Source organism: Amblyomma mixtum, chromosome 10, assembly GCF_055824585.1.
Source record: "Amblyomma mixtum isolate Tamu chromosome 10, ASM5582458v1, whole genome shotgun sequence".
NCBI lineage: Eukaryota > Metazoa > Arthropoda > Arachnida > Ixodida > Ixodidae > Amblyomma > Amblyomma mixtum.
The window spans coordinates 13104513-13128756 of record NC_143021.1 but is presented as its reverse complement, the minus strand read 5'-3'; the positions used below and the strand labels follow the sequence as shown (position 1 = coordinate 13128756).

Below are 24244 nucleotides of genomic sequence, written 5' to 3'. Positions count from 1 at the left end.
GTCTACACATTCCACAAAGAGGCTGCTGCCGATTCAGGCACTTTGGTACCAGATTCCACCACCGACCACTGAAAAAGAATATGTATATATATATATATATATATATATATATATATATATATCAACATTGATTGCTTAGTAGCTGATTAATCAAGGTAATCCTTTATGGATCAGAAGGATTACCTTGATGAGTCCCAAAGGCAATTAAGCGATTCCTCATTTTACAAACCTCTCCCAACTGATTCCACGCCACAGTATAATAAGAAGGCTTCAGAATCTATTTTAAGCTTGCCAAAAAAGAAGAAAATTGATGCCAAGATCGCACAAGCTCTAATTCCGTTGCATGAAGCCCAGGACGTTGTTAGCGTCGTCCAAAAATTCGTAAAGAAAACAATCCAGGACGACCAATCGTCTCTGGCATTGGAACCGCCACTGAAAACATCTCGAGTTGTGTCCACTTCCTCATCAGGGATATCCTCTTTTATATCCCTGCTATATTAATAACACCACCCATTTTTTAGCGAAATTCTCGATTTATTCATTCCAAATGATTACCTTCTGGTGACCCTGGACGTCACTTCACTATAGATCAACATACCGCATGCTGATGGCATCAAATCAGTAGTATAAGCTTATGAACGCTTAGAATCCAAACAACCGGTCTACGGCAACACGCTTGCCGAGCAGTTAAAACTGATAACTGAGTTAAATAACTTTGTGTTTAATAGCCAGCACTACGAGCAAATAAGCGGAACGTCAATGGGAACAAAAATTGGACCTAATTACACTAAAACATTCATGGCTGTACTTGAGACGGAATTCCTCAATAGGTCTCCATATAAACTGATATTTTACAGAAGATTGATCGATGACATGTTTTTGGTCTGGACACACGGTGAGGAAAAACTGAAGAAGTTTATTTCGTACTTCAACACCGCTCACACTAAAATCTCTTTTTCATGTTCATATTCACCATCGACAATAAATTTTCTTGATGTCTGAGTGACCACCATGGACAACAAGCTTGAGACAACAGTTTACAGAAAACAGTTTACCCGTACCCATTATCCGCAAGACGTCTTGCGTACAACCTCAAAACCGGACCCAGGGCGTATGACACATTTGGCTGGAATGTAAAAAGGGGAAGATTAGCCTCTTTGCTTTTCCTCCACACAAATTCGTTCCTTCGCTGGAGTGTTTTGTCAAGGCTTCTGCAGTTACCCAAGAAATTATTCAGTGACTACCATAACAGGGGATCACACTACATAATACAAAACGTTGTATTTGTTCTATTCATCCTCAAGAACACAACTTAAAAAGACTGTACCCATTAAAGAGCTTTCTTCTTTTGTCGTTATGCACGATGACAGCGATCAAAGATGCGCTCAGCGATTACACCCATATTTATTTATTTAGGAATACTGCAGACTCCTTCTGGAGTCCAAGCAGGAGGTGGGAAACACATGAATAATACCAAAAATACAAAACAAAGGCAAAGAAAAAAGTCATACATTCAAACTTTTCAAAGCAACAATGAATTCCACTTCGTCAGGAGAATCGACAACATTCTGAGGTAGCTTATTCCAGTCGGACACAGTCGTAGGAAAATAGGAATATTTAAATACATCGATGCAAGCCCGGTATTCTTTTAAGATTTTCCCGTGGTTAAACCGTGTTTTAGCTCGAGGTGCAGGCGTAAGGTAGAGAGTCTTGTTTATCTGTGTCTTATTATTGTACAGGAGGTACAAGAACTTAAGCCTGTATCCTGTGCGTCTGGATTGGAGGGTCTGAAGATTCAAGACATTAACCATCTGTGTTACGCTATCTGTTCGTCTGTAACGGTTGCAAATAAAACGGACTGCCATTCTCTGTACCTTTTCCAACTTATCTATATTTGTTTTGGTGTAGGGGTCCCATATGCATGACGCATACTCCAAAATCGGTCTAACCAGGGATTTCTATGCAGTGAGCGTCACCTGTGTTGAGGCTGTCGCCAATTTTCTTCGAATCCCCCATAAGGCCTTACGTGCGGTACAACATATGTTGTCAATATGTTTGTTCCAGGTTAAAGTTGATGTTATTGTGACTCCTAGATATTTTACAGCTGATACTTCGTTAATTACATCCCCGCCAATATTGTATGTGTGAGTTAATGTTTGCTTCTTGTTTGAGACACGAAGAACAGAGCATTTTTTTATGTTCAGAGCCATTTCCCACTTTTCGCACCAGGTGTGAATATTGCCAAGATTCGCGTTAAGGAGTTCTTGATCGTGTGGTGACCTGACCGTTGTGTCAGGTCACCACACGATGAACAAAGCACACTTACTAGTTAGCGCCTTTACAAACGATAAAGTTGACACGCTGATCCGCTTCCGTGGCACGGGAAGAATATTAGGCCGCGGCAAAAGAAGAATGGTTTATAGGTTTCGACGTCCCGAAGCGAATCCGTTTATAAGGGACAGAAGAAGAGGAATGAAAGAGTGCGAAAATGCAAGGTTCACACTTCTGAAAAAAAAAGTGTTTCGCTTCTGCACCATATTTATGACCGAAACAGCGTCACAAGAATTCTTGCATTTGGCATAACTGACAATGCACCATTATGCTTGAAGAGCTAGAATGCTTGAACCTCCTAATTCTGCTGCAACGCAGGAAAAAGAAGGGCCTGAAGAGTATCCGTCTGCAGCCGGTGCGAATTCAACCACGCCGCCTACATTACCAGAGATTCATCAGCCGGAAGCGCTTAGTGACTCCGCTATCATCATAAGAAGCCGGTTCTTATTTACGAAGATCATAGCCCTTTAAAGCAGCATTTGTTGAAAACTATCAGCTTTTGCTTTGTAGCGTAAGTTCTAACGCCTACAGCACAGTTCTTGCGCAAAATCAGGCACACAAGATAAGCCCTCAAAACTAACCCCTGATCTGCACATTGTATAATGCCAAACATTGAAAACATTATCCTTCTGGCGCCTCCAAAGAACAAGCTTTAACATCTTCGTTGAAAGATCCACTGCGCGAACTTGTAATAAGTTTTTTTGTGCGTCCGCGCCGATTACTTGCTCCACACTTACCGTCTCAATGCCGAGATTAGACACTTTTAGTTGGACGTACGCAGTGAGCTTGCGTACGCAACGACACCGCGGGTAACGAATGCGCATGCGCAGAACGCAACGTATCTAGCCGCGCGTTGCGTACGCCCGCCCGCTGTAAAGCATAACGTAGCGTACGCAACGCGGGACGCTACGTGCTGCGTAGAGAACATGGCGGCGACCATCTCGCCCGCTTCGGACCGATTTCACTTCGCCGCTGCTTTCTTCAATGCGATGGCTCGCTCTAAACTGTGCTGTTAGCTTTTATTTTGTCTACTCTCACCCACACGCCAAAATATTAGGGACAAATGCCACTTGTTTTTCAGATAATGAGCCGATTTTTGACCTTTTAAGCCTAACTAACGTTGTGTACGTTTATCGTCATAGCAACCGCACCGGTCGAATAATTTTTTCAGCCATGTGCCTACTTTTGCACTTCATTAAACATTATACATTTTTTCCTCCATTAAAAACAGTAATATACTATTCATATTGTCAGAAACTGAAAAATGTTGAGCCGAGCGCTACAGCGCTTTCAGTGTTTGTCACTAGATGGCGACACAACACAACGCGCTACGCACTGCTCTGCGGCGGTACGGCCAACTATAAGTGTGACGGGGGTGTCCTTTACAGCGTACGGTACGTAGTGAGCGTTGCGTACGCATTGTCGCTACGTACGCAGCAACTAAAAGTGTCTATTCACCGGATCATCTGCCGTCGGCGCCGAAGGTGCGTGTGCTGTTGCCGACCAGATTGAAACCTCGGTTGCACGAGAATCTGGCCTTCGCACCCAGCACAGTTCCCGAAAGGCGCAGAACACCGTTAGCGATGCCTTCCAGGTCGCCGCAATCCTCCACTGCGCCAGAGAACATCGGCTGGGTGCTAATGCAGCAGGTTTGGAGCAGCTTGATATTTCAATCGCAAAAAAAAAGAGGAGGACGCATAAAAACTGTCGCAATGATCACAGTAACTAACAGTTGAATCGTTCCAACCGAATTATGTGCAGCACATCATCAAAAAACGTGCTATTTTCTTTTGATTGGCCGCTCGAGCTAATCCCACGTACCTAACGAAAATAATAGACCACAATTACCGGTGCATATGTTCGCTGCTTAAAATCGCGAGAAAGGAGTGAAGCTGAAAAAAAACTTAAGAAATGCGGCTCCTTTCGTTTTTGCGCCAGTCATCTGATCCTTTCGCAGAGTAAGAATCTAAGAGCGAGTTAAAGTGCGTTTTCAGGGCCCATTTGGTGCAGGCGAGCAAAGTTGGAGGAAAAGGTGCAGGAACACAGAGCAACCAGCATTTAAGCATGCATGACGCGTGGATAAAATGTATGCACTAATATTTAAGAAAAGCGAATCAAACATCAGCAGAAAATAGCAAGGAAAACAAGAACAAGTGTCTCTGATCATTCAGTCGCCTTTCCATTCGCCAGACGACCTAACTTTTTAGTGATTAGCCAAGCTGTCTGAGTGGTCGCACACAACCATTTTTAGGTCTAATCTTCAGCGATTCAGCTCTTTCCGATTCCCTGAGTGTACTTTTGCTTTTATATCGTACGCACGCTTTTTCGAACTTGGGGCAATCACGGTCGCATGGTATCTGCCAAAATGGCCTCCCAATGTGCTCCCTGAGGTATTATGCTCTTAGTCCAGCATTCAGGAAATGCCTCTCCTGCCAGATGCACCCTCTTAGCGAAAACCCACAGGCTGCCTTGACCGCGCTGGAGCAGTGGCGCTGCGCTCGCTGGCCCTCGTCGGCTACGAGTCTGAGCGAGCGCCCATTACATTTATGTTTGTTAATGTGAGTGGCGCCTCCTGTTAGCCATCGTCTTTTTCGTGTCTATATATATTTGTTTCTGTGTGTGTTTGTGGGGCACGAGGGGGGGGGGGGGGGGGGGGGGGGGGGGAGGGGATGGGGCTTTCCTGCGTTTTACGGCCGTATTGGCGGGTGTCCCCTCTTTGCTCGTTAGTCGGGCTGCTATAGCTTTTTCGGCCCCGCAGCGGGGTGTCCGATACACAGCCGAAGCGCGGACTGCGAAGCCTCCGGCGTTTCTTGGAAAATGAGCCCCTAAGCACATGCATGCCTCTGCGTGTGTTTGTGCGTCTATTCTGTCCATGTTTGTCTGTTTTCAGTGCTTTGAGGCGCCCCGATGGGAGAAACCCTGAAAGCGGCATTGTGGACGGGAGAGGGACGAGAACGAGTGTGTGCGCGGCGCTCGACTGTGCGATGGTGCGAGTGATGTGTGCGACTTCATCAACACGTATTCTATCTGTGTAAGGCAATTTTTGTTCTGAATAGAACATTTTGTGTTTTCGCCACCTGTGTGGTTCATTGTCTATGAATATATGAGTTCCGGACGAGAGACTAGCGTGCGTGACGAGAACTTTCGCCCTTGCTTTCTTTCCCTAGATGATACTAAATCGCCTGACAGCATCTGACTGTAGACCGGAGCTTGCAGAATACACCCGAGCCATGGGCCGCGCAGCCGTGCGCACTAAAACATACCGACCACAAAGTATTCGCGACCGGCTCCTGGGGGAGGAAAGCGCGAGCCACTTCCGTCCCGGCTAATTGGAAGAACCCCTGCTGAATCCGCATACCATCCGTTGTGAGCGCAACTAGAAGAGGAATTAGCGCAATCGTCTTTAATAAAGAGCGAGATCTAACTTCACGAAATTTCTGAATGGAGAAAAATCTCCCTCTCTCTCTGCCCTTTGATTCTCTGACCCGCGCGGCCGTTGCAACTGCCAGGCATCCTCTGCGTATTTCGCGAACTCCGTCAGTCGCCTTATCTCGGGCGCTGTTGTCTGCTCTGCGGCGCTGGTCACAAACACTTCGGCGTCCTGTTACTTCACGTGTTAGTGATGTCGGTGCTGCGACAACTACAATAGAGTCTGGTTTTGCGCTGGAGACCTTCAAAACTGCGAAGAGTGCAGCGAGACCCGCACGGATACGACGGGAATCGGTAGCCTCGCTCGCTTTCTCTGGAGCCACCACTCATTTCGTCACCATGGATAATGAACGATAACTGAGTCACTGCTATGAACGCAGCAACCATCTCCTTTGCTCCGCAAAGAGTAGGCAAATCTTGGGAACCTGTTATGCAACTGTATATTAACTGAATTTTATTTCGGTTGCACTTATCAGCAAGGACAGTGAGGGGCATTCCATGATAGTGGCTTGCTTTAACGCGCTTACATAAACAGCAAACATTTTTTTAAAAATTACACACGACTGTAAGGTACATCATGCGTGCATTAAACTGCGCGCACTCACTGTGCACAGAATAATCCTTCAGAATTCCGGCAACACTATGCAGGAATGAACGCACATGTATTGCGTGAATGACGAAAGAAATGATGTACTGAAAATGTGAGCGGCGCCGTCTGAGATAAACTTAACACTTCTGGTGCGTACACACACATTATCTGTATTTTACGGAATGCTCTAACGTAGACATAGAGCGTATGTTGAGAAATATCTCTTTTAGTCTGAAAGTAACGTGAAGGTTTTATGTGTCAATAAAACCCTGCAAAATGTGTTCTCTGTTCTCCATATATTCTCCTAGCGTTGCGGTTACCTTTTTTGACCAGCAGTGCAACCAGTTTTAACATGCCGCAGAAGCAAAGCAAGGGTGCACGGAAACCCAAGTAAAGCGCGCAGCAGACGGACAACGTTACATCCGCGCACATTCCATGGCGGCCTGGATTTGGTACCGAGCCGCGCATCAAGCTGCTGCCACGACAACATCCCCCGCGCCGGCCTGTTTCCATCGTTCGCAGTGATGGAAGTAACTCGTACACCGTTCGCTATGAACGTAACTGAAGGAGGAAATAAATTTCAGGTTCTCTATCTTCTTTCCTCGCATCAGAGGTGCCCCCGCCAGAGACGGTTTGTTCAACTGGAAGACTGAAGCTTTTCTTCGCACCAGGGGTGCCCCGTCAGAGACGGTCTTGCGATCAGTTACGATGCAGGGGTAAAGCGAATACTGGAAGTGTATGTACAGAAATTAACATTCCGTACATGTTTCGGCACTATAGACAAATTAAGCGGCAAAACGACAAAAAACAAAAAGGTGGAACTGGCTAACACTAGGGGAGGCCCCTACTCGGCATAGCCGAAGATGCACAGCACTTGACCTTAGCCCAGAACTCTTTTTCTGGCGCCGGAGGCCGGATTTAAAGACCTAAAGGCCCGACCCACATTTTGTAGCATCCAATCATGTTACACACCTAACATGATTGGTTCATCAAGAGCATGGCCAGCCCGCCAGCTTCCATAGGGTAAATCACCCTCGCCATCTCAAAATAAAGCAAAGACAAACGCACAGTCGTGCCAGCATGAGCGAGGTAAAACATTCTCTCCCTCGCAAAATAAAAGTAAAAACAAACACAGAAACACACTCGTGCGAGCACGTGCCATCGGTTTCCCCAATGACCCCCGACCTTGGCGTCGTCTCGGAATTGGGGATTATGAGGCCTAAACGGGCAGGTACCGCTGTAAATGCTACTGCGAGCTCGGACCCGCGTTCCCTGGCGACTTAGCCTTCCCCAGGCTTACTAGCTGGCGCCTCACCGACACCCAGTTAGCCGCGTCATTCAACTCAGGCCTTCGCTGCCCACGGCTAGCCGCGCTGTCGCCAGCTATTTGTCTATTTATTGCTCCCCCCCCCCCCCCCCCCCCCCCCCCCCCCCCCCCCCCCCCCCCCCCCTCGTCAACAGCGCTGGACACCGTTCCGGCTGGCATTAATCGGCTCTGCAAAGACACAGTCTGCAGATCTGATGTAATCTGGAAAAAGCTGAACAGCCTTCTGCATCCTAACGTGCAAAAAACATTTCCTACTGTTATCGAGCACACAGGCCAACAACTTTCGGGAAGCGCATAGGCGGACGCATTCAATAAACTTTTCGTACTGCAGGGTAGTGAAAGTCTTGAGCATGCTAACACCTTGGCACCTGATTCTAAGGCATATATGTCAACTAATATCAGTGTGAACTCATTTTTTTATCCGTCCAACAGACTGCCGTGAAGTATTTTCGTCTATTGATCTTATTAAAAACGGGAAATCGAAGGATTCGAATGGAATTCAGATAGGTCCTGTGAAGTATGTGCTTGACTTGATCTGCCCTGTCTTAACACATTTATAAGCTGAAACTTTCAACAGGTGTTTTTCCTAAAAAAATGCAAAAATCCCGAGTCATTTCTATATTTAAACAAGGTGAAATAAACAACCTTCATAATTACCGCCCTATTTCAATACTGCCTGTGTTCTCCAAAGGCACTGAGAAATTGATACATATAAGGATAACATCATACCTACATCAAAATAATTACTACACGACTTTCAGCACGGCTTCAGACGACATCGGTCACTGAAACAGCTCTCCTAACTCAGAAAGAAATAATCATCGAATCTTTTATGAAAAAGATGTTAGTAATAGGTATATACATAGACTATCAAAGGCATTTGACTCAGTTAGTCACAGGATTCTCCTTTCCAAGCTTGACAAATACGGTTTCCATGGAATGCGCAAGCATTACTGAAATCATATTTCTAGTATAGACGCAGTGTACAGAACTAAACATCGTGAAGTCATCTACACTACCTATTAAGTGCGGGGTACCGCAGGGTAGCATTCTAGGACCGCTGTTATCTTCTATTTATATCAACGACATAATCTGGTGCACAAACAACGCACAATTTATATCCTATGCAAATGATACATCGGTATTAATTCCAGGTACTTTCGAAAGTGACATCGAACTCAGTGCAAATAAAGTGTTGGCCGATATTCAGACATGGGTTGATGCAAATGGTCTTAGTATAAATCCAAATGAAACCAAGATTGTGTTATATTTGTCGAAGAGAAGCGCATTTCCGGGCCACTTAATATACGCCAAGGCTCAAATATCTGAGAATTAGTAGCATCTGTGAGATCCTTGATGTAATCTTTTCAACGCGCTTAACACGGAATATATACATAGAACATGTCTGTTCTAAAGTAGCCTCAGCAGTAGGGTTTTTGTGCAGAATTAAAACGCATGCTTCCCGAAAAACTTAAAATTATGCCGTACAATTCCCTAGTGCTCTCTTTACTGCAATATTGTAACCTCGTTTGGGGCACCACTGGTGTCACAAACTTGTCTAATCTGCACTTACTTCAGAAAAGAGCCTTGAGATGTATAGCAAATGTTCCTTACCGTTATCCTTCCCGTGATCTCTTTTTGCGATATGACATTGCTCCCATTTTAGGATGTATGGTTACAAATTACTGTACGCTTCAAGACATCTGTTAAACTAACTATAACATCTTAGCGGAAATAAACGAATCTTGTCACCGCACCCGTCATACTGAAATGTGGAATGTGCCCACACCACGAGCAAACCTACTGCAAGATTCTTTGTCATACACGCTCCCCTCTTTGTTAAATCGGCTGGAGCAAGAGTCGTTGGATCTTTTTTCTAACCCGAAATCTAAGATTAAGTCATTTCTATCGTCTTTATCTGTGTGAAGTGTGTAGCATGTTTTTTTTTCCTAATTAACGTCTTTGATGACTAGTGTTTATGTCTATTCGCATTCATTTTCGAAACTTGTGTGTTGAGTGACTGCTCAAAGGTTGCTAATACTTGTGTATTCCTTTACTTTTTTGTCTTGACCTGTCAAACACTTGTGCCACAAAGGTATCTGTGTGACTGCCAATTTGTAAGGGGGCAGGACCTACGTCAAGCCGTTGTCACGGCTTTTTGTCCTGTCTCCTCCTCTGAAAAAGGAAATAAAAGAATTGAATTGAATTGAAAAAGGCTTAATCTTGAGGAGGCCGCCGACGTTTCGAATCAGACGTTCGTTGCGAGTTTGTGCCTCTTCTGCTGTCCGTTAAGACGAGAGGTTTAAGACGAGTGGGGGGGGGGGGGGGGGGGGGGGGCGTTGTGTGACGGCTCTTCAGCACCGTAGTTCTCACCGCACTTTTGCCCAGCCGGCGCGAATCGGCCCCGCGGGCGAGGAACACCGTACGTCTACGTCCCGGCGCCTTCGCGCGCGGTCGCGTCGTTCCGAGAAGGTGATACAAAGGTCGACAGCTCCAGCCGTCCCCTCCCGCTGGAAGGGGGGGCATTGAAGACTGCAGCGGGGGGGTGCTGAGAAAGAATTAGTGTACTAATGACCCCGCACGCACTACCGATCCCTTACTGAAGAATTGGCGCTACCCTATGCAATTCGTGGCCGCTGGGAGGTGCAGGAAGTTTCAACCCCATAGCGACTCGAGACCGAAAAACCGCGGAAAACCCAAGTGTTCCGGGGGTTGGCCGCGTGACGTCCCGCTTTGTACTTTCTTTCCGCCATGTTGTTATTCATGAGATGGCTTAGGCTTGAGGATATGTTCGAGGCATTTCTTAATTAATGAGGAAGCATTGTTCGGCTCATCGGCAACGAAACCGGCGTTGATGTCCAGCAGCATTGGTCAGTAAACCCCAGTGACGTCGCCATCGCCTGGCATGACATCAGGAGTAAGACACAGAATAGCAACGGGTGACCATGGCAATGAAACAGACATCAGACAAGACATCAGTAGTTAGCGTAGTGATACGTATAGTGATAGTAGTAGTTTTGGAATGATGAAGGACGTTACTAATAAATATAAGAGTAATAATCACACTGCCAATGATAAAGGCCTTTATGTTGAAGGCCGTTCTGGTAAGGGCCTTTAGGTCAAAGATACTTTCGCATTCGCATCACGAAGGATCTCAAGTGCGGCGTCATGTATCAAGCGCAGCCCGCGTCCTGCTGTAGGTGCATGCCTCTGTGATGTCATGCGATAGGTTGAGCTTGACGCATGGCATCCTTAGATGCCTATGCGCCGCTAAACTCAACAAAAAACACCTGTGATGTTTAGTGATATAGCCTGTATTGAATGTTTTCGCAGTGTACGAGGTAGGCAGGCATGTGTCGCGAGTGCGCGAAGTGCTGCGTAGAATTTTTGCAGTTTACGTGACAGTATTGATGCAAAAGTTGAAAAAAAAATCTAATTAGAACAGCAATTTTTTTTTTGAGGGTATACATATCGTGTTTTTCAAATATTGAGCCAGAAGACAGGCAATTTTTGCTCCGCACAAAAACGAGCGGTTCTTGTAAATATTCTTCTGCGCCAAAAAGGGACAAAAAAAAAACCCGGATTATGAACACTTTTCCTGAATAATCTTATTTGTGTCCTAGTCTGAGCTAAAGAAAGTCAGCCGCCGCGGTGGCTCAGCGGCTATGGTGCTCGGCTGCTGACCCAAAAGACGCGGGTTCGATCCCGGCCGCGGCGGCTAGAATTTCTTTGGAGGAGAAATTCTAGAGGCCCGTGTACTGTGCGATGTCAGTGCACGTTAAAGAACCCCAGGTGGTCGAAATTTCCGGAGCCCTCCACTACGGCGTCTCTCATAGCCTCAGTCGCTTTGGGACGTTAAACCCCATAAACCAAACCAACCAAACCTAAAGAAAGTCACCCGAATTTCAGCCCCCCCCCCCCCCCAATTGTCGAAAAAAAAATGTAACCCGGAAGCGAAGGGTCCTAGTAATATTAAGCTCATATTTATATAATCTGCTTTATGGCGTGAAAAGAATCTATCGTCCAGTATCTTTACCGATAATCGAGCCTGGTCCTTTCTTAAGGCAGAAAGGCGGGTTAGTTGGTGAGTTTAGTTGGAATGTCTTTTAGCAGAATGGCTCACCTCCATGGACACATCCGAGGCGCACGAGCGCTGCGCCTACGCACCCAGCGCCGCGCCACGGCAAGCGTCGGAACACATACGCAACTCGATGGCCTATCGCCTCCTGTCGCTGGTACTCGCGCTCAGCTCAGCTGAGCGAGGAAAACGGCGCGAAGGGCCGTACCGGATGCCGAGAGAACTGCGTTCTCTGATTGGTTACACCCACCGCAATCCAGGGAGCCACTTCCGGCGCCGGCGCGAATATCTCACATGGACAGATATTTGCCAAGCGCCAGCGCCAGCTCGCGTCTGCGCCTGGCGCATGCGCAGACCGGCTCCGGCGTACGCTGGTACGCGTAGGCGCTGCGCACGTGCGCCTCGGATGGGCCCATGGAGATACGCCTTCAAGGGACACACGCAGAATAGAGTCTGAATATGCTGTCCGGCGTCTCGCTGAAATGCTGTGGGAAAATGCATTCAAGCTGGTCCTTTGGTTGACTGAGGACTGTATTAAGTACGTATATATCTTCACATCACCATACTCGCACAATTTTCTTTCCCCGCCCACACACCGACCGGTCACCTAGACAACAATCAAGCTTAATTCCTTCCTGGGTAACAGCACAGAGCATACATGTCTTCTATGCGAGCATTACACTCATGGCCACGAACAAAATAAGCGGCATTCATGGCAGCCAGCCAAAGTATGAAGATAGGTTATCCTATGTCATGCGTGCGAACTTGCATGCAACTGGAGACGGAGAAATTAGCCTCGAAAGAAGTTGTGGGCTGCTATGGGAGCTCCTGTGCTGAGAACTGCTGCAGAAAGGGATGGCAACTCCAACGCGAAACCCACAGCCTACGCTTGTCTCTATGCACGGTAACACAACGGGGCGCAGCACTCATTCTATTAATATCCAAATTCAATGGCACCATGGTATTGTCTGCAAGGTTTTTGCCCTCCATCCGTCCGTCCGGTCGCACACTCCTCACCTGGGTAGCGCTTATCCGCGTCTTTCACAGGTATGCCTAGGTATTCATGTTTGCGATCCCGAGTACAGAAAACATCTTTGTCCTAGCAGGTGAAAATAGCAATTTAAAATTATTTCTTCAAAATGCCTCTGCATGAACTTGGAGCAAGAGCCTATTTTTCCGATGAGACAGCACACTCACTTTCACAGTGCGGAGATTCGTCGGTCCATCGACCGTCGGCGTCACTGGTGCGTGTGCTGTTGCCAACCAGCTTGAAGCCGTGGTTGCAGGAGAACTCGGCCTTCGAGCCAAACGTCTTTCCCGAAAGAATCACAGAGCCGTTCGTGATGTCCTCCAGGGTACCGCATTCCACGACTGCGGCAGAAAACGCAGCACGGCTGAGAATGAGTGTAGCAGTAATGAAACACATATTTCACTTGCAAAAAAAAAATCGAAAAGCGCTTCTTATGCTCATACTGAGGCAGACAAGATGAAGCTGCCCAGCAGGATTATGTGCCTTAGATCATCTAAAATTATGCGCTTTTCGATCTTCTCTGGCATTTGATTAGAGGTCACTGGCCTAAAAAAAATTACAGACGCTCAGATTGTCTGACACGGCCAACTGCGTAAGCGTAATACGCTTTTAGGGTGGTTCTTTTCTCTTTACTAGAACAGTGATTCTTTTCTGGATTCTTTTCTGGTTTACTGGAACAGTGGTAGCTGAATTAATAATCCTTCTGGGTAGAAGTCTTATTCAGACTGAACGCAAACATGACTATTAAAATGCTAACTCTAGCAGAGCGGAGTTTTGGGCCAGTTGGTGGTTCATGATTTAAAGGTTGGCTTAGCGCGAGACAAACAAGGTCAAGAGAGGGACAGAAAACTAGTGGTGACTTGCAAGAAACGAAAACAGAACTACGAGCTCGAGAAACTGAACGCGCATGCCTCGCTAACCACTGATTGAGACGAGGGGGCCGGATAAAGACATTCTGAACAAAGACAAAGTGGGGCTAAACGACGCGGTACAATTGCACGGAAAGTAACAGGAAGCGCCTCTTCCACTTTCAAGCAGCAAGAACCCAGGAAATTACGCAGCATTCAGAAACAGAGATTTCTTTCGCTACAGAGCAATAGACCCTTCACTCAGGCACTTATCGCTTCCTAACTTATGAATAAATGACGCCTCAAGAAGCTCCCAGAAGCTTAAAAAAGGTCCAATTTTTAGATCTAATATTGTTTTTGAACACGACAAGCCACATATGTTGGGGCTATTTTCCACGTTCAAAGACAACCCCTTTACCGTATCATTCCTCATATTCAAAACTTCTGAAGCATAAAATCGTGTTTCTCTCATTTACATCCGCGCTGTCCACGTCGTGTGATCACCAAGTGGAATAGAGTTTCGGACATCAGGCCGAACACCTCTAGAATGCTGGCTATGCTGTTTCGGTGCTGACAACAGTCGCGGAAGGTCTGTTCAAGCAGCTACGTAAGCAAGAAAGGAGAGGACCTGTTTCTAGCACTGCCATGGAACCCAGGCAGAAAAAAAGGGCGGGGGCTTAGCTTTAATTAAGCCTGGTAGGTTGCGAAAGCAAAAGCGCAGCGCCTCCAACTGAAGGAACGCAGTGCGCCGCGTCTACAGGTCACGCGTGGCTACCGGCCGCCGCTGCGCGACGACTGAAAGCGTCTTGGAACGCAGTGCGCCGCGTCTACAGGTCACGCTTGGCTACCGGCCGCCGCTGCGCGACAACTCAAAGCGTCTTCCGTAATTCTTTTATATTTTGTTTTTGATGTTGTTGGGACTGAGAGAAAGAAGACATAATCTACAGCTGGTATTACGTCACAGCGGCAGGAGCGCCACAGGTGCGCGGCGCGGCGTAACTGCAGCCGGGCTATTTGAAGGAGCGAGTTGGTCGGCCATATTCACTCCGCTAAAGGTCAAACGTAATTGCGGCCGGGTCACGCGAAGGCTTGAAAGTGGGAGTAGTATTGCTTTCGCAATAAAAGAAATATGTGGTGGTGCCTTATATTACCCGCGTGTCGCGTAACATAAAGATGATAGCAAGCAAGTTTGGTGTGAACGTAGTTTTCACGGCACCTCGAAAACTGTCAAGCCTTTCTGCACTGGCGAGCCGAAGTCATAATAAATTGGGTTGCGCCATCACACATGTAACCAAGTTCGTTGCGTGCAAGGTTTATGTTGTCTACGTAGTCCCCCTGAGCTGTGGCCGCGTCTGCATAGGGCAGACCGGTTGATGCCTCAATGAACGCCTATGGGAACACGCTGCTTCTTTTAAATCGTCTCAATCTAATAACCTGCCTAAGTATTGTCTGAGCTGCAAATGTCAACCACTTTTTAGAGAAACAAATGTTATTGGCCATTCTAAAGAACAACTTCCAGGGGAGCTTCTTGAGGCATCGTTTATTCATAGGTTAGGAAGCGATAAGTGCGTGAGTGAAGCGTCTGTTGTTCTGCTGCGAAACGAATCTATGTTTCTAAATTATGCGCATTTTCTTGGGTTTTCCTGCTAGAAGTTGGATGAGGCCCTTCCTGTTACCTTCCGTGCAATTTAATCTCGTCGTTTAGCCGCACTTTATCTTGGCTCAGATTGTCTTAATCCTGCCCTCTCGTCTTAATCAGTGATTAACTGGGCATGCGCATTCAGTTGATCGAGCGCGCAATTCTGCTTCGGCTTGTTTCAGTTGCAAGTTAGCGCTCGTCCTGTGTCGCTCTCTTGTCCCCGTTTGTCTCGCGCTTAGCCAACCTGTAAATAATAAAAAATGCCAACTCCTTCGTCATCCTATTGCCACCTTGAACCGATACTGAAACGCGGTTTCTCTCGTAAGTATTGCAAAGGTCCTGAACGTAGAAGTGCGTAAAAAAAATGCCAAAAATTACGTATATTCCTAGTGCGAAATTTGAGTGCAGCTCATGCGCTGTTTCAACTTTTCGATAGATTGAGGCAGCGAATTCGAGCAAGCCAGGTATGTATGTAAGCTACAGAAAACTTATTTTCACACATATTCTTCCAGAAACACTCCACTAACAGTTCTTGATTGTGGAAGCTTTGTGGTCGGAGAAATAGATGGATTTATTGTCGTCTTGCTGCACCAATGCCTGGCTCTCAAACACGAGGTCTATGCAAGTATTTCGCGAGGTTGTCACAGCCGCGGGAGGCGTTACGAGCGAGAGGATGGATTGTTTTCCCCCATAAGCTTCCCACACAACACCCCCGACGCCGGGCGAAGGTGCGACACACTTCCTGGTCACATGTTCGCCGGTTCTTACCACCATACCTAAAACTGCGCGAACAAAAACAAGGACCGAGCAAGAACACAGTAATGCTGAATTCCAATGGCAGATCGAGACCGCTCCGTAGGATCGCGTACGGAGCGCGTCGGAGCGCTTAGCTTCGCCACCTCCCATTTCGCGATTGGAATGCGAGTGCTCTCTCGGGAGCTAGTGTCATCGAGGCACCCTATCGGGAGCGCGACGCCAGCGCCGCAGCGGCGAGCCGCGAAACTAGGCGCGCCGCTGGAGCGGACGCCCTGCTAGCTTCGTGTTCGAGTCCGACAGGAGTTGCGCGAGCCGCGACCTCTGCGTTGACAGACGCCGTCTCGGCGAAACAAAAAGGAGGTAGTACGAAGGCCGGAATGGAAAGCCAAAACCAAAGCGTATGTACACGATGGTCCACCCTCCGTGAACACGCGAGTATGCGGCCGCGGTCTTCGGAGAGCCAGTGAGCCTGTCCCTACCGTTCACGAAAGAAGTGGCGGACGACGCGCAGGCAAGTCGCTCGCTGCTCGATTTTCCAGCCTTGCGACTGCGAGACGCAAGCCGCTGAACCAATCAGCGAGACAGTCGAGCTTTCGGCAACGACGCCGCCCGCGGACACGCCGAGCGACGAACTGCGCTGCCCCCCGGACAACGTTTCTCCCTGGCTGCCGTAGTCGTCGCTACGCCTAAATGTTTTTCATCGATGCCGCAGCTGAGGGCGCTTCGGAACTGGCCAGCGCTGTAGTAAAGGTGCTACTCGCGTCACCGTTTTACTGTGTTCCTCGTCTCATAATAAAATAAAGACATGATCGATTTCTGCGACGCCTTCAGCAGCGGAGCTAGCAGACAGCAGGCCAGCCGCACTGGGCGTCAGGAAGAAATTTGCTTGTATCGCAGTTATCACTTCTACCAGCAACTCGGTATTGCCCAACGATCCTCAAAAATTATTCATTTGTTACATTCCTCTACTCCAGGGCTTGTTATGAACGCGAACAAAGAATATTAGCGCTTTTTTCTGACGCCGGCGGCAGGCATATACATCATCATCATCATTTATTTTACCCTTAAAGGCCTCTGTTGAGGCATTACATAAGGGGGGGGGGGACAAAGCAAATGCAACTGAGAATAATACGTTAATACAACAAAACATAATGCAATACAATAAAATGAAAAACGATACATCACAATACAACGTTGGTCAATAATGAAGGGCGCAAGGCTGAATTAGGCGGTAACAACAACAACAAGAAAAAGAATAAGTGTAACTGGGTGAAGTTTGAGCAGTGTCTTTTATTCAGTACAGTGATTAATTAATGCCTGTCGAAATTTAGTAGCGTCGCGCTCGTTAACAATGTAGTCGGGTAGCAGGTTCCAATTTTCTATTGCAGTTGGAAGAAAAGATTTATTAAATGCCAAGGTCGATCCATGTATACGTTGAATGCTGAGGAGGTTAAACAGGCGGCGCGATGTTCTGATGGGAGCTAGTAATAATGTGTCACGAAGATCAGGAAAATTGTAATATAACTTATGAAAGAGGCAGAGTCGTGCGATTTTCCGTCGGAGCTCTAGTGGCGGGATGTTAAGTGAAGATTTAATACTGGTGATACTGCTGTGTCTATTGTAATTTGAGGATATAAAACGGGCTGCTCGGTTTTGAACCGAGCAGCCCGGCAGGTCTGCTCAGGCCGGCAGCTTCACACTCGCTGTCCGTTTCAGGCGAATCTTCACTGCTGGACTCTGAGCTTTCAGTGCCCGAGTCGGAACTGTCACTTCCGTGAAGCAAAATTAGTGCCGCACGGCTCGAAGCAAGATCATTGCCGTCCACTATTGACTGGAAAGTGCCCGGCTCGCCCGGCTCACCATGTAGCGACGACAGGAACGAAGCGTCTGCTGCCTGTCGCGACCGGAAGCAGACGCGGCGGAAAAAAAAAGAAACGTCACGCGAGGTTCCGGTCAAATCTGCCGATTTCGGCGGATCAAGTATTGCTGCCCCACGGAGCGATCCGGGATTTACGCCTGATCCCGATCTGCCATTGGAACATACAACTCGCGCTCCCATTTTACCATTGGAATACGACTGATCCAAACCGAGCAGAAAAACTTGATCCCGATCTGCCATTGGAATTCAACATAACACACACAAGCGCTTGTGTGTGTTACTTGTGTTATCTTGTGTGTGTGTGTGTGTGTGTGTGTGTGTGTGTGTGTGTGTGTGTGTGTGTGTGTGTGTGTGTGTGTGTGTGTGTGTGTGTGTGTGTGTGTGTGTGTGTGTGTGTGTGTGTGTTATCTTGTTTGTGTTACTGTGTTCTTGCTCGGTCCTTGTTGTTCGCGCAGTTTTAAACATGAACGATTCAGACCAACTAGCTCGCCACAAGATACTTTTGATCTCAACCTTAATAATGACGTCACGTATGCCGGCACTACGTTTTCATTTATTTATTTATTTATTTACATACCTACAGCGCCCTTGCAGGCATTAGTGTAGGGGGGAAACAAAAAACAATATGAGTGCACAGATGATATAATAGAAATTCAGCAGCAAATTGAAAAGCATGAAACATCACTATTTGCATCACTTAATCACACTGTATCGTGGTAATGGCAACACAGGTATGAGAAGTTAAAAGAGATGCCAAAACCAATTAAAAAAGAATATTTTTCAGATCCTGGATAAAAGACGAAGGGGTCCCGGAATCAATTTCGGCAGGCATACCATTCCACTCATGTACTGTTTTAGGGAAGAAGCTGTTCTTAAATAAGTTTATTCGACAAGCATATTCACGCACTTTTCGGGAATGGTCCGTTCGTGCAGATGCATATGTTGGTTTTTTTAGATATTTAACTTTATCGATGCCTGTTCTAGTGTTAAGAATTTGTAAAATAGCGACAAGCGCAGGTATTTCCTTCTCGTTGCAAGCAGCGGCCACCCTAGGCTTTTGGAAATATCGCGAGATCTTTTTGAAAAGTCGTAATTACCTGATATAAAGCGAGAAGCACGTGCCTGTACGCGTTCAAGTTTTGCGATGTTACACTGGGTTGACGGATCCCAAGTACTGCAAGCGTACTCAAGAATAGGACGCACATTTGACATTAATAATGTTTCCTTTAGCTTTGTTGGTGCCTGATTAAAGTTTCCTTTGAGGAAATTTAACATTCGACTAGCCTTCATAGTTACCTTATCTATATGAGCATTCCATGACAAATTGGCAGAGAATACAACCCCCAAATATTTTTATTCTCTTGCGACCGACATGCAGGTTCCATCCATAAAATAATTGGTAAGAATTGGATGTGTTTATAAGATTGCATTTGGATATATTAAGAGACATCTTCCAGGACTGACACCACAAAAAAAAACGGAGTCCAGGTCGTTCTGTAAATGTTGACAGTCCGCCGCACTAGTGATTTCGCGGTAGATACAGCAATCATCTGCGTACAATCGTACACGGCTGGTGGTACGGTCAGTAAGGTCATTGATATAAATATAAATCATTGATATAAATATTGTCACGGCTAGACAGTCGGGACGGCCAGGACACGTTATACTGTGAAGCGCCAGGCAGCAGCGGCCTCCCGAGGGCACACAGAAGAGACGACGAAGAAGAAGCACTGCCCGCCACCATGGCTAAGGCTAGCCAGAATACCAGTTAAGGCAGTTTGGCCGGGAGACGGCGCTACGCGAGTGCCCAGGAATGTGGCATTGCTCCCCCCCTCTGGAAAGCGCCGCCCTCGGCGCGGCAGGTCGTGGAGACCGATGGGGGCTCCCCCGGGCACGGGATTTTGGCACATGAACACCTGCTGTTCATGGGGTGCCCGAGCAGAGGGGCAGTAGTCCTGGTGAATGTAGCAGTTATCGTCGACGGGTGCGTAATCCACTGTCTCGGCCGTCTTAATCTCGTACGCGAGGAGAGAGAGACAGCTCTCAGTCGTCTGGACATTTGTTACTTCCAGTTCGAGCAGCACGCGGTCGTTGAGCGTTCCCGAAACCGAGGCGTGGGTATTCTGTCCGACGAAGTATTCAAGCGGCAGCGTGTTGTGGTTAGACAGCAGGGCGAGTGTGGGATTCCATGAGGCGGTTCTGGCCGACCACCATCTCGACGGGCGCGTACGCTGAACACCGTAGTCTTCGGCGCCCGCAGGTAGAGACGAGTGAGTTGCTAGCGGGCGTGGTAAGGCTTCATTCGTGCGACATGCACAATTTCGGACGTTGGTAGTCTAGAGGAACGAACAGTTACTTGAGGGAGAACTTCATAGTTTACCTCGCCGAGTTGGCGTATCACTTTATAGGGGCCAAAGTACCGCCGAAGCAGCTTCTCCGAGCGCCCTCGTTGGCAGATGGGGCTCCACACCCAAGCGTTTTCTCCGGGCTGGTAAGTGACATCCCTGTGGCGATGGTTGTAACGGTGAGCGTCTTTTGCTTGTTGATGCCGGATATGCTGCCGAGCAAGTTGGCGGGTGTCCTAAGCTTCGTGAACAAAGCGGTCGGCCCCCACGAGAGCGGAGTTTACACTACCAGGAAGAAGCATTGCATCGAGCATAGTCGTGGCTTCGCGACCATGGACTAAGCGAAACGGTGTGAAGTGAGTCGTCTCTTACAGCGCAGTGTTATATGCGAAAGTTACGTAAGGGAGTACTGCATCCCAGTTGCGGTGGTCGTCGTCGACGTACATAGAAATCATGCCGGCGATCGTCTTATTTAGGCGCTCAGTGAGTCCATTAGTTTGCGGATGATAAGCTGTTGTTCGTCGGTGGCTGGTGCCGCTGAGTCGCATTACTTCCTCTGTCAGCGCCGAGGTAAAGGCCGTACGTCCCTCTGTCAGTTATAACGACCGTGGGTGCGCCATGACGAAGCACGATGTTGTGCATGAAGAAGGCGGAAATTTCCGTCACTGTTCCACGGGGAAGAGCTTTCGTCTAACAGTAGCGACTGAGGTAGTCGGTGGCGACCACAATGTACCGGTTACCCAGCGAAGACTCCGGAAAGGGGCGAGTGAATCCATGTCGACTTGGTAGAAAGGAACGTGTGGTGGATCAATAGGCTGCAGTAGTCCGGCCGGCTTAGTCGACGACGTCTTGCAAAGTTGACAATCGCGACATGTTCGGACGTAGCGTTTCACAACCACCGCGAGCTTGGGCCAGTAATACTTTTGCCGTATTCGTGCCAAATTTCGGGAGAAACCACGGTGGCCAGAGGTAGGGTCATCGTGGCACGCCTGCAAGACTTCATCGCGAAAGGCATTAGGTATAACGAGCAGATAAACAGCCTCCGTCGGCCCATAGTTCTTTTTGTACAGGATGCCGTCCCGTAAACAGAATGATGACAGGCCGCGTGAAAAGATGCGGGGCGGTGTCCGAGCGCTTCCTTCGAGATAGTCAATCAGGGACCGTAATTCAGTGTCGTCTCGTTGGCGTTGAGCCAAGTCGGACGCGGAGATGTCCCCAAGGAAAAGGGAATCGTCGTCGAGGTCCGCGCTGTTGGTTGGAAGTGGGGCACGGGACAAACAATCTGCATCACTGTGCTTTTGCCCGGATTTATACACAAGGGTGACATCAAATTCTTGCAGTCGGAGGCTCCAGCGTGCGAGTCGCCCTGAAGGATCCTTGAAGTTTGCCAACCAACACAGCGAGTGGTGGTCGCTCACCACTCGGAAAGGGCGGACATAACAGATAGGGGCGAAATTTCGTTACTGCCCACACAATAGCTAGGCATTCTTTTTCGGTGGTGCAACAGTTCACCTCAGATCGTGATAACGTGCGGCTTGCGTAAGCGATTACGCGTTCGACACCATCCTGCCACTGTACAAGGACCGCACCAAGGCCAACGTTACTCGCGTCTGTGTGCAGTTCTGTGCCAGCTGCCTCGTCGAAGTGCCCAAGTATGGGTGTACATTGAAGACGCGTGCGGAGCTCTTCGAAGGCATGTTGTTGCTCCCGACCTCAGAAGAACGGTTCGTTATCTTTGGTGAGGCGGGTAAGGGGCTCAGCGATTCGGGAGAAGTTCTTCACAAAACGCCGATAATAGGCGCAGAGACCCAGAAAACGGCGCACACTTTGCTTGCCAGCAGGAATGGGAAAAGCAGCGACGGCGGCAGTCTTGTCGGGGTCTGGCGTAACGCCCTTGGCGCTCACAATGTGGCCCAAAAACTTCAGCTCCTCGAAAGCGAAGTGACATTTTTCTGGCTTAAGGGAGAGACCGGCTGAACGGATAGCTTCGAAAACAGCGCGGAAGCGGCTGAGGTGTTCTTCGAAAGTGTCGGAGATGACAACATCATCCAGGTACACGAGACACGACTGCCATTTGAGATCAGACAGCACAGTGTCCATCATCCGTTGGAAAGTTGCCGGAGGTGAGCATAGACCGAAGGGGAGCACCCTGAATTCGTCCCAACCGTCCGGGGTAATAAATGCGGTCTTCTCGCGGTCACGTTCGTCCACCTCTATTTGCCAGTAGCCGCTGCGTAAATCGAGTGATGAAAAGTATTTGGCGTGGCGCAGGCGGTCTAGGGAGTCATAAATGCGCGGCTAAGGACAAAAGTCTTCCTTAGTTACTTTGTTCAGGCGTCGATAATCAACACAAAACCGTAGGGTCCCATCTTTCTTTGCAACTAGGACCTCAGGCGACGCCCACGGGCTCTTCGATGGCTGGATCACGTAGTCCTGGAGCATTTCTTAACTTGCTTTCGAATTGCCTCCCGTTCCTTTGAAGATACACGGTACGGCGACTGGCGTAATGGTCTCTGGCTTTCGTCAAGTATAATTCGGTGTTTTGTTATCGGCGTTTGTCGAACTCTGGAGGTTGACGCAAAAGAGTCCCGGAAAAAGTCAAGGACAGTCTGCAGGTTGCGTTTTTCACTAGGTAGGAGATTCGGGTTCACGTCGAGTTTAACAGGAGCATTCGTTGACTGTACCGATTTTGCAGTCCCCGTCAGCGAGTACTCTCCGGCGCATTCCCCGAGTTCTTCAAAATAAGCAATCGTTGTGTTGGCCGCTAAACGTTGGGGTTCACAACCGAAATTTGTAATCAAAAGCTCGGCTCGCTTTTTGTTCAATTCTATCAGCCCGCGGGCTAGACACACTTGCCGACCCAGGAGCAGCGACATGTTGGCTTCAGCGATACCATGGGTGTCGGCGCTGTCATCGCAATCCACAGTTACTAACATGCTGGTTCTCGACGGAATAACCACGTCATTATCGCAGACCCGCAACTTAGTCCTGCGTTGCTGGGGTTCGTCGGCAACAGTGCGGCGTGCGGCAAACGAGACGATGAGCTCCTTAAAGTCGATGACAGCCCCGTATTCCCGGAGGAAATCCAAACCGAGTATCAGGTCTTTAGAGCACTCAGGAAGCACAGCAAAGCAGCCGGGGAAAGTGACGCCGCGGATCTGAATTCGCAAGGTGCAGACGCCGGTCGGCGTCACAACATGGCCGCCGGCTGTGCGGATATGCGGCCCAGTCTAAGGTGTCAAAACCTTCCTGAGGGTCGTGGCTAGCCGGCTGCTTACCACAGAGAAATCGGCGCCGGTATCCACTAGTGCGGCTATTTCTAAATTATCGGCGGTTACTGGTATTTCCTTTGGAGCCAATCGCTGGCTCTTCGTCGGTGGGCTCGTCGGGTCAGGTGGTCGTTGGTCTCGTCGTCGCTGCAAATCGTCGAGTGGAGGCTCTTGTCTCTTTCCAGCCGCGGCGGCCCTACGCCCCGAGGACGCCGTCTTCAGTTTTCCCACCGTGGGGACTGCCTCTGAATTCGCCAGAGGTTGATGGACCGCTGGGAGAAGAGAATCTCTGTGGCGATGGGGATCGAGACTGACGTTGCGGCACAGTCGGAGCCTGCAGGTTAGAAGTCAGGTACTGTTCAATCTCCTGAGGTCGCTCGCCGTAGCGTGGGCGAGGAGCGTTCAAAGCAAAACCCCTTAAACCCATTCGACGGTAGGGGCAGTGGCGCAGGATATGACCGGGCTCACCGCAGTGGTAGCAGAGTGGCCGGTTCCTCGTCGTACGCCACACATCCGCTTTACGCATGGCGGGCCGGAATTCCTGCGGCACGATGGTGGGCACAGCTGGACGTGGGTACTGCGCAGCCGGCACAGGTGAAAAAGGTTGTGCCACTGCCGCAGGCCGTCGAAGCGCTTCGCTGTAGGTCATGATGTAGGGCTGCGGCTCCGGAACCACTGGTGCTGGCTGCACCACTCGGCGGATTTCATCCCGCACCACGTCCGA

At 48.5% G+C, this 24244-nt stretch overlaps 1 pseudogene; it reads right to left on the bottom strand.

Annotated features, from left to right (window-relative positions):
- LOC149325162 (uncharacterized) overlaps nt 1-23187 on the bottom strand; it is a 34418-nt pseudogene extending 11231 nt beyond the window's left edge.
- Between the last annotated feature and the right edge of the window lie 1057 nt (nt 23188-24244).